The sequence below is a fragment of the Jaculus jaculus genome, chromosome 1 (genome assembly GCF_020740685.1).
Source record: "Jaculus jaculus isolate mJacJac1 chromosome 1, mJacJac1.mat.Y.cur, whole genome shotgun sequence".
NCBI lineage: Eukaryota > Metazoa > Chordata > Mammalia > Rodentia > Dipodidae > Jaculus > Jaculus jaculus.
Window position 1 is genome coordinate 15,097,518 of NC_059102.1, and position 11,403 is coordinate 15,108,920.

At 48.1% G+C, this 11,403-nt stretch overlaps 1 non-coding gene across 1 annotated transcript; it reads left to right on the forward strand.

Moving 5' to 3' along the window:
• Nucleotides 1-68, forward strand: LOC123457801. The gene has a single exon (XR_006635167.1). It is a non-coding gene; the product is annotated as a small nucleolar RNA SNORD38 (small nucleolar RNA).
• Nucleotides 69-11,403: the final 11,335 nt, after the last annotated feature.

The following is an 11,403-nucleotide window of genomic DNA, read 5'->3' on the forward strand; positions in this document are numbered from 1 at the left end:
CTTCATGATGAGAATTTTGTCCAGCTTTGCTACTGACTTTTAAGTGGTGATAAAGTGTATCTGAAGAGACAGTGGGCTTTATGCACTCATGGGCATCAGCCCCACATGGTCTTTAAGGAGATGGATTGGGTGGGACCTCTTTGTGCTTTTGCTAAGGACCACCTGGTCTCTTACAGCCTGCATTGCATAGAGACCTGGCCAGTGTGGCAGAGCGGATGGCCACGTGCTAGAGGGCAAGGAGCTGAAGTTCTATCTGAGGAAGATCAAAACCTTGAGAGGCAAATAAACCATCCTTAGCCCGTGTAATCAAGGTGTTTATTGTTCTAACACAGAATACCCTAGGAGCTGCAGCTGGCGACAAGGATGTCTCCAGCAGAGTCTGGGTCTAGTCATCACCCTCCTGTCTGGATGGTGGCAAGGACCTTGCCAAGACATAGCCACAGGAAGATGTCTGCTCCCAGTCGGGGATGGAGGAGACTGTAAGGACATTTGAATGCAGTTCGTAAGTCTTGGAATCTCACCTGGTGACAGGTCAGAGGGTTTGCCTATGCCACATTCCTTCCTAACCCCCGCCCCCACCTCGCACTTTTGCACCATGGACTCAAGAATGCTGCCCTGATTAAGCAGGGTGTGATGGCGCATGCCTTTAATCCCAGCAGTCAGGAGGCAGAGGTAGGAGGATTGCCACGAGTTCAAGGCCACCCTAAGACTCCATAGTGAACTCCAGGTCAGCCTGGGCTAGAGTGAGACCTTACCTTGAAAAAACAAAAAGGCAAACAAAAAAGAATGTTGCCCTGAGTACCATCGATGAGTTTGTCTCATTTTTTTTTTTTTGTCATGCTTTTATTCTGGAACAACATAGCATAAACATTTCTCCATGGAATTACACATTATTAAAAGCATAAATTTAAAAATAATTTGCATGGTCAGGCTTGGGAGGCTGAGGCAAGAGGATCAAGTTCCAGGCTTGCCTAAGTGTCATTATAAAGGTGCCATTCCCCTCCTCAGAGAAAACTGCCTGAAATATTGAAACGGTTCAATATGTAGAAAAGTCTAGAAAATTATTTAAGGTAACTCTACCCAGTTGTCTCATTTTTTAAAATCTATTTTATTTATTTATTTGAATCAGAGAAAGAAAGAGAGAATAGGCACGCCAGGGCCTTCAGCCACTGTAAATGAACTCCAGGTGCATGTGCCACCTTGTGCATCTGGCTTACATGGGTCTTGGAGAATCAAACCTGGATCTTTTGGCTTTGCAGGCAAATACCTTAACCACTAAGCCATCTCTCCAGCCTGAGTTTGTCTCATTTTAAGTTGGTAAGATAAATTCTTACTCAGGTCTTCTCATGAGCTCCTTTTCTGTGTGCACTGATAAGCACCTCTCTCCCTGCCTCCCTCATGTCTATTCCTCCACTCCCACATCCACGTCTCAGCCTATTTATGCACTGCCTTTGCAGATATAGATCCTGTACATGTCCCCTGAGGACTAGATGTGCTGCCCTGGACACTTCCCTGACCAGCATGAGCTGGGCATGCAGCCACTGCCTTTCACAGATGGGGAAGATGGGGGTGAACAAGGCCAGGGACCTGCTTCAAGAGCTCCTAGCCAGATTTGTAGCCGATCTGCCTGGTGTCACGCTTGGGCCTTGTGTTAGCTACCTTCTCATTACTGGGACAAAATCATATCAGAAATCAGTTTAAAGGAGGAAGAATATATTTCCACTAGCAATTCGAAAAAGTAAGAGTCAGCTGGGTGTGGTGGCAGTAAGGTCTAGGCCACCCTGAGACTACCTAGTGATTTCCAGGTCAGCCTGGGCTAGAGTGAGACCCTACTTAGAAAAACCAATATATACATTACTGAGATATATGACTAACCATATATATATATATATATATATGGTTGCAGTCCAGTTCACATTGCTGGTAGAAATCACCCAACCAAGAGCAGCTTCTGGGAAAAAGAGATTTATTTTGGCTTACAGGCTCGAGGGGAAGCTCCACGATGGCAGGGGAAAACGATGGCATGAGCAGAGGGTGGACATCACCCTCTGGCCAACATAAGGTGGACTACAGCAACAGGATGGCATGAGCAGAGGGTGGACATCACCCTCTGGCCAACATAAGGTGGACTACAGCAACAGGATGGCATGAGCAGAGGGTGGACATCACCCTCTGGCCAACATAAGGTGGACTACAGCAACAGGAGGGTGTGCCAAACACTGGCATGGGGAACCTGGCTATAAACCCATAAGCCTGCCCCCAACAATACACTCCCTCCAGGAGGCATTAATTCCCAAATCTCCATCAGCTGGCAACCTAGCATTCAGAACACCTAAGTTTATGGGGGACACCTGAATCAAACCACCACATATATATATGTATAATTTATTTAAAAAAAGAGTCTATTGTGGCAGGGACAGCATGTCCAGAGCCACATTGTCACATCTGTAGGGAGGAAGGAGATAGACAGGAATGCTGTGCTCAGCTAGTTTTCACGCTTTGTTTTTTCCTAAGTAGGGTCTCGTTCTAGGACAGACTGACCTGGAATTTCCTATGTAGTCTTAGGGTGGCCCAGAACTCATGGCAATCCGCCTGCCTCCTGAGTGCTTGGATTAAAGGTGTGTGTCACCACACCTGGCTTTAGTTTTCTCCTTTTTATGCAGTCCAGGAACTCAGCCCACGGGATGTACCACCCACAGGTAGGGCAGATCCTAATCTGGAAAACCCCTAAGAGACAGGCCAAGAGATTTGCTGTCATGGTGATTCTGAATCCTGTCAAGTTGACCATCAGAAACTAACCTTCACAGACCTCTTTGCTATTTTTCTTCAGGGTAGGTAGAATGTTCCATGTCATGTAATAGGCACAGGTCCCAGCATGAGGCTAAATGGATGAAGAAGTGGCTGGGCCCAATTAGGCACTTGGGCCCAGCCAGAGGGTTTTTGCTGATGGGTTAAGGACTCACCATCAAAGGAACAGGCTCAGTCCAGTACTGGTAAGGACATGTGGACACAGGTGCCAGGGTAGGGTAGCAGCAAGCCTTAGTACACCAGGGTGGGTGGGTGGGTCGCCACAGTGTGGCTTTGAGCCTGGGGGTCCAGAGTGAGGAGAGACCTCAGCCTGGCATTGGGCAGCATCTCTGGGGCAGTCACAGCATTTCCTGAGTTCTTATTCAAAGCAAGTTTTGGGGAAAGACTGATGCACAGTGGCAGATCCAATCTGCGCATAAGACACAGTTATTGTTTTAACACGGAACGTCCCCCCACACCCTCATGTGTCTGAACACTTGGTCCCCAACTTGTGTGCTGATTTGGGAAATTGTGGAGTCTTTTGGACACGGGGCATAGCTGCGAGACTTAGGGATAAATAAATGGAGCTTGGGTTGATCACCTGAGCCTTGTTCTGGCCCAAGCTCTCTGCTTCCTGGCCTGCTTTGATGTGAGCAGCCTGTGCTGCAAGCTGCCACTGGCACAGACGGGAGCTGATTCCACGAGCATGCTTTCCCAGTTGTGGAACTGTGAACCCAAGTAAGTCCTTCCTCCCTTCTTGTCGGGTACTTGGTTGCAGTGATGAGAAAAGGTGTTAAGGCAGAGACAGGTGTGCACAGGCTGTGCAAGCTTAGCTATCCCCTGACATCTTCATGGTGCCCACATGTCAGGACTCTGCTTTGGAGGAGGACCACAGGTGGCCTCTTCTATTGACTTCCTTTCCCAGGGGATTAATGTCCAGAGCTTGGCAAACTGTGGTCTGCTGTCTGTACATAGCCTGCGAACTAAGAATGGCTTTTCACAGTTTTTAGTGATTGTTCTTCCAATATTTATACAAGTACTTATACAGCATTCTCCATGCTGGCTTTTGGCCTGCAAAGCCTAAAATGATTACTCTCTGGTCCCTGGTTCTGAGTCCAGCCTTGCCAATGGAGAGGCATGGCCTTGCTCATATGCTGTCCTGGCTACTTTCTCTGGAGATGCTGGACCATGGGCTTCCTGGGCTTCAGGTGCTCATATGCTCTTTAGGCCTTCTCTGAGGTTCCCCCAACAGAGGGAGGGCCTCTGAGGTCTAGGAGGGAGTCGCACCACCCCAGCCCTGCTACCATAGTTCCTGTGAGCTGCTCTTGCTGGGGACAGGTGTGTTTCTACCAACCCAGCAGCATCTTGTGGATCAAACCTAATGAGCCTCGTTTAACAACAACATGGCCCTGCCATGTGGCTCTCTCCCGGGGCTGTCCATCTGTCACTCCTGGGGGGCCGCGATCCGTGCAGCTGGAACCCTCCCCGGCTATTGAACAAGGAGTAGCTGAGGTCCCTGGAGCCAGGTCCAGCACATGGGCTCATCTCCATGCTCAGCCTGTGCCAACTCCTGGCTACCCTCCAGGCTCCCAAGTAGCACTGCCAGATGGTGCCTAACAGAGGATGAAAATGCTCCCAGGAAGACCTGGGCCCAGGGAAATGAGGAAAGGGGAGGCCGGCCAGCCAGAAGGTACCCTGACTACGGCCGTGGGGAGGGCCCCAGGTGTGGCCTGACTTGGCATGGGAAACTAGCTTTTATTCTTGACTCTTTTCCAGTTGCCCCTCCTTTTCACTCAAGTCACCGTCCCCAGAGACTTGCTAGCTAGATGCTCATATATTACACAGTAGTCGGCTAGCAAAGGTGCTTATGACAAGGAGTTCTGGGGACGGTGGCCGCTTTGTGGTCATCTTGCACACAGATATTCCACTGGATGCATCTTTAGCCTGGATTAACCTTTCACTTTCCCCTTTCCCTTGCATACCATCTGGGAATGTCATAGGTTTGGGACTTTTACATCCTGCCCGGAGCCCTGAAATCCCAGGCAGGGTTGTTCAGGTCAAACACTCAACTAGCCTTATGAGGGTGTGATTGGCATCTTTCTTAGTCCACTGATGGCTGCAAGCAGTGAATGAGAGAACCAGGGTCACAGACAATTGCAGTCCCTCTGGACCAGCTGTCTTCTCCTCCAGACCCGCAACCCTGCCCAGCTGGAAGAGCAGGAGAGCAACGTCCAACGAGGGAGCTGAGCAGGGGTGAGGCCAAGGCTAGGGCAGATCTAGCTTGAGGCCCTAGATGAAAACTTTGTAGTCAACAATCCAAGCTGAACCCAGGGCGCCTGTCCTCCTCGGAGGAGTAAGTGTTAAGTTTCACAGCCACACGAAGAGAGCCATGTGCCCCTCACATGACTGTAGAGATGCAGCAGTGTGACAAGACCATGTCATCGTGGCATGTAAAAGCTGGAGAGAGGGGAGGGACCTGAGGGACTTTGCATAAGTAAGTGAAGAATGCTTTCAAAGTTACTGGCAGAGCATAATTAAAGACAGGAGGTAGCCTGGTTGCCACTGTCATCCAGGCTGGGGCAATAGCTGAAATGCTCCTGTACTGATCAGGCCTGGAATGAGTGGGGCTGTCTGTGCCCTGTGGCTAGGTGGGTGGGTTGGAGGGAGGTCACATGAGAACAAAGGATCCACATCTATTCTTGGGGCTATAGAAATGTAAGGTCTGGAGAAGCCAAAGGCTGGGCTGCAGGAGGGGTGGTAACTTGAAGGCAGGTCCCCCATAGACTCAGGTATTTTATTAAGCTTGTTACTTGGGTCTGCAGCCACTGGGCTGGAGGAGGTGTCACTGGGGGTGGATCTGATTCCAGGCCAAAGGCGTAATAGCGCAGCCTGTGCTCTGGCGGGTTTGTGTCTTCTGGTGTTTGGTGTTTGGCTTGCTGTGCTGCAGTTGTTTCTCCACTTGGATCTGTGGAAGTTGACAGCTTCTTCCACCATTGACAGAGTTCTCCTGGATCTGTAAGCTTGAAATAAATCCCTTCCTCCCACACACACTGCCTGGTTGGATGTTCATACCAATATTGTCGAGCAGACTATGACACCCTCCTTACTCCCTTCTTTCTTTCCCTCGTCCTCATTTTCTTTCTCCTCCTCTCCTTCTTCCTCCTTCTTTTCTCCTCCTCCTTCACTTCTTCCTTTCCTTCTCCCTTCTCTCCTCCCTCTCCTATTCTCCTCCTCCTCCTTTTGAGACAAGGTATCATTGTATATAACCTAAGATGTCCTAGAACGTTCTATGTGGCCCAGACTGGCCTCAAACTCATAATCCTTCTGATTCTGCCTGCACGCCTGGCTACGAGATGTATTTTTAAAAATTTTTAAAAATTTTTAAATTTTTTTATTAACAACTTCCATGATTATAAAAAATACCCCATGGTGATATCCTCCCTTCCCCCACTTACCCCTTTGAAACTCCACTCTCCATCATACCCTCTCCCCATCTCAATCAGTCTCTCATTTACTTTTGATGCCTTGATCTTTTTCCTCCTCTTATGATGGTCTTAGGCAGGCAGTATCAAGCACTGTGAGACCATGGATATCCAGGCCAATTTGTGTCTGGAGGGAGCACGTTGTATGGAGTCCTGCCCTTCCTTTGGCTCTTACATTCTTTCAGCCATCTCTTCCACATTAGACCCTGAGCCTTGGAAGGTGTGATACAGATATTGCAGTACTGAGCACTGCGGTCATTTCTTTCCATCACCATGATACCTTCTGAGTTGTCCCAAGGTCACTGCCATCTAAAAAGAGAAGATTCTCAACCATAAGTGAGAGTAGCATTAATATAAGGGTGTAAACATTAACAGAAGTGCTTACTGGGCAGTTTGATAAGCATAGTATATACATTTGGCCAGACAACAGCAGATGTTACACCCCTAGGGCTTATGACTACCCATTTTAAGTTTTCAGTATCAGGGATGTATTCCCTTCCCATGGAGCGGGCCTCCAGTCCAATTAGAGGACAGTTGGTTTCCCTCATAACAGAGGTGCCACTATTGCACCCATTGGCTTATTTGGCCTGGCTGGCCAATTACAAGTCTTGCAGTGTCCACTGATGAGTATCTTCACTGGTGATTTATGAGATGTATTTTTGAGAATAGGTGTTATTATTTACTTTTACTGTTGCTTTGACAAAAGCACCCAAAGGAAGGAGGGATTTATTTTGGCCCTTGGTTTCAGGGTGACAGTCCACTGTGGTAGAGAAGTCAAGGTGTCAGAAGAGCAAGGCCGCAGGACTCGTGTCTACAGTCAGGAAGCAGAGCTGAAGGCTGGTGCTCAGCTCATTCTCCACTTTTCCATTTTTATTCGGTCTGGTGCCTATGAGATGGTAACACCCACATTCTGAGTAGGTCTGCTCCTCTCAGTTAGACCTTTTTGGAGACACCCTCATAGACATGCCCAGAGGTCTATCCCCTCAGTGGTTCTAAATTCAGCAAATCTGACAATGAAGATGAACCATCACAAGATGCACCCAAGGTTTAATTTCAAACCTGTTCTGCCCTGTGCTTCGCAGCCTCTAGTACACTGTCCTGATCATGCCTGGAATGAGTGGGGCATGGGGCGTCTGTGCCCTGTAGTTAGGCTGGGGGTTACCTGAAAGCAAAAGATCCACACCTATTCTTGGGATTGCAGAAACGTAAGGTTTGGAGAAGCCCATAGCTGGGCTGAAGGAGGGGTCAAAAGCAACATGGTCTGGATATTGAAGAGCAGGAAGACCCTGGTGACCCTCATTCATAAGTTACTCCAGCCACTTGTGCCTGTTGCAGATGGGCAATGGCTTGCCCTGCCCATGCTGACCAGCTTCTTGGCAGGTTTTTGGTTGGTCCCAGTCTCTGTACTTTGCTGGCCTTTCAAGCAATGGGTCTGCAGACCTACTGCCTTGAGAGGCAGAGGGCTTTCGGTAGACACCTGCCAGCCCTGTGGGCATCTGGGAGGGGACCAGGGCATTAGAGTGTTTCTTTTATGTTTATAAGACTTGAAAATGCAAAGGACGGCTGTGGCTTTAGGATAACGGGGACATAAATGTGGCTTCTGGCCTCTTCTCGGCTCTGCAGAAGGCCTTCCCTGAGAAGCCTGACTTGTGTGCGGTCCTCTGTGCCTCACGCAGCTGTGGCCTTCTTGAACTGCAGTTGCTGTAACTAGCTCCATGAGACCTGCATGAGATTAGAGGCCCCGTTCACGTCCCGCTGTGGGGGAGGGGCTCATGGGGCCCTGTATTTCACCAAGGATGTACAGCCAAGTAAAGGTTGTTCAGAGGAGGGGCTCACGAGGGCCCACCTCTCCTTGGAGATACATAAGCAGTTCAATTGTTGCTGGGCGAGTGAGACTGTTTTTTTCAGGGCTGTAGCTGTCCATGAGTTAACTGCTCATGTTCCTGTAAGTAATCCCCTGCCCATACTCCTGTAAGTAACCCGAATTAAACCCATGGATTCGTCAAGCTACTTTGAGTAGAACTGTTTCGTTGTTTCATTTCTTGGCGCTGATGCTCTGACAGGGGCGAGAAGCCATTTGTTCATGTCTCTGCAGAAGAAGTTCACTCTCTAGTTTGGAAGCTCGGCCACCTGGCCCTGCTCAGGTAGAAAATGAGGTGTGGCCATTGGCTGAGGGTTACAAGGACCGCACAGGTTCTTAGCTCCTGTAGTCACAAGGGGAGGCACCACCAGGGCCTTGGGAGCTAAAGAGGGTGGAGCATATAGCAGATGCGCCTTTCCAGAGAGAGAGAGAGCAAACCCTGCTGGGGAGGCCGGGGCAGTGTTTATGTGAGAAGAGATAGGAGTCAGCAGAGACCTCTGATGGGATGGGATGTGGGGAAGATTGATCTTCCAATACATATGCCTTTTCACGCTCTCCTTAGATGTGAAGGCAATACCCCTTCTCTTCCCTTCAAAGGGAGGCAGACAATTGTAGCTGCTTGGGCCATTCAAATATGGCCAAGTGACTTCAGGGATGGGTCATGAGAGGAAATTCAACTATTACCTGGTTTTGTCCCTCTTGGGACAGGGACCTGTGGATCCTGAGCCTCCAAGTAAGAGGCTTTTTTTGAGGCCATAATTCTCAGAGACCATGCAGAGAGACCAGAGACAGTCGGGGCAGAGAACAGACAGAGAAAAGACACATGGAGAGAGAGACCAAACTGGTGGTGGATGGGGGCCAGTTCACACATGGCAGGAGACTTCAAAGGGCTCCAGCTGCTGGCATCAATGCCCAGTGGCACAGAGATGGGCTGCCTCTGCTGACCACTGAAGCTGGCATGTGAAGATACCATATGTGGAAAAAAACAAGCATTGTTGCTTTAAGCCATGAAGTTTGGGAGATTGTTTGTTACACAGCCATAACTGATTGATGCAGGTGTGAGCGAAAGCTTCAATGACTACACCACAGAAAATATTTTAGGATGAGTCAGAATAATGCAAAGTTAGTAAGCTTATCAGGTAGGTATTTAGGCAGAGAGACATATAGGAGAAATATAGTACATATTGAAGACATGGATGCTGGCTTCTCAAGAGAGTTACACATATATATATGATGCTGTGCCTTTCTAGGATATATTTCTCAAAGGATGTAATTTAAACAGGTTTAAAGATTTAAAATTTTTAGTGAAGTCATCCAGGTGTGGTGGTGCATGCCTTTAACATCAGTACTCAAAGCAGAGTGTGGTGGTTTGAATAGAATAGATGGCCCCCAATATATTCAGTTGTTTGTTTGTAGTTTGCATCTGCTGGCTACCTGGCTGGAGGCAATGTCACTGGGTGGATCTTAAGGTGTGGTGGTGGGTTTCAGATTTCAATCTAAAGATATGCAAAGTATGCCTAGCTGGAGTTCCTGAAGAGTGCTGTGGCTTTTGACCTTTAGGCTTGTACTTCTGTCTGCTTGGTCCTGTGAAGGCAGGCCAGCTTCTTCTGCCATTTATGGAACTTCCCCTGGATCTGTAGGCTTCAATAAATATCCCTTCCTCCATAACTGTGTCTTATCTGAAAGTTCATCCCAGTGAACCTGAAGCTGTCTGCTACACAGAGTTAGGAGGATCACCGTGAGTTCAAGACCAGCCTGGGATTACAGAGTGAGTGCCAGGTCAGCATGAGCTAGAGTGAGACCTTACCTCAAAAATGGGAAGGGGAATGTTAGAGGGATGGCTTAGCAGTTAAGGCTCATGCCTGCGAAGCCTAAGGATCTAGATTTGATCCTATAGTACCCATGTAAGTCAGATACCCAAGGTGGCACATGTGTCTGGAGTTTGTTTGCAGGTCCTGCAATGCCCATTCTCTCTCTATCTGCCTCTGTTTCTCAAATAATATATATATGAAGTTTAAAATGAAGTAAAAATATATGAGCTGGCTTACTTATTTCTTGTATCTTAAATTTCCTTGTGTAAATGAAATTATGAGTTAGTTTATGAGGTGCACTGTTTGGGTTTAGGAAAGAGACAGCAGGGTTGCTATGGTTCAATGCAAGATCTCAATCATTCTGACCCTCAGTGAGGAAAGTTTGCTGTTGCTTACATCCTGTGTGAGATGTCTCTAGGAAGACAAACACTATCTCCATAGTCAATTTCCTTTTTTATTTTACGGTTTCATTTTTATCAGTTGTATGAAAGTTTCAGTCTCCCAGCTAGATTCTGGAGTAAGCAGCCTCTTTCCCTTCCTATGTCTCCTTAACTTTTCCTGTCTTTCTCTCCTTCCATAATTTTTTGTTTTGGTTTTATGAGATAGGGTGTTGCTGTAGCCAGGCTGACCTGGGAATTCTCTATGTAGTGTTGGGCTGGCCTCAAACTCACAGTGATCCTCCTACTTCAGACTTCTGAGTGGTGGGATTAAAAGGCATGTGCCACTATTTTATGGCTCTTGGCACAGCTTGATCAACGCTGGCAAGTGGAGGGAAGGAAGGTGTATCAGTTAGTGTCTCCTTGTGGAACAAAATACCTCACCAGAAGCAGCTTATGCCAGCAGAAGGATTTGATTTGGTTTACAGTTCCAGAAAAGCAGAGTCGGCCATGGTGGGGAAAGCGTGGCAGGAACCGGAAGCCAATGTGTCATTGTAGCATAGGAGGCAGGAAGAGACCAACACTCAGCTGCAACCCTCACACGGTTCCCCCGGACACATTTCCTCTAGCAAGGCTCTACCTCTTTACAGTTCCCCACCTTCCCAAACAGTTGGAGATCAGATACTCATATAACTTCAGGGACATTTTATATTCAAACCACCTTGAAAGGGAAGGCAAGAGGATTGGGGAAGGGCATGTAAGGAGGATTGGCTGCAGCTTGTTGAGGTTTGAATGTGCACGTCTCCCTCACCCCCAGATGCTTGTGTTGAAATTCTCAACACACAGTGATGGTATTGAGGCAGGCAATTTAGGGGAGACAGTACCCCAAAGTGAGTAGCTTTCTCTTGGCTAATCACAGGAACTGTCCTTGGGCCTACAGGAGGAATCTAAGTCATTGCACTTTTTACTACAGCTCAGAACCGTCAGAAGGCTCTGGCCTTTCCTTGTCTGCCCCCTTGGGGAGTCCTTCCACTCCCTTCTGAGAAGGCCCTTCCTAGAGAATTAAGGTCTCTGGGAAGATTGCT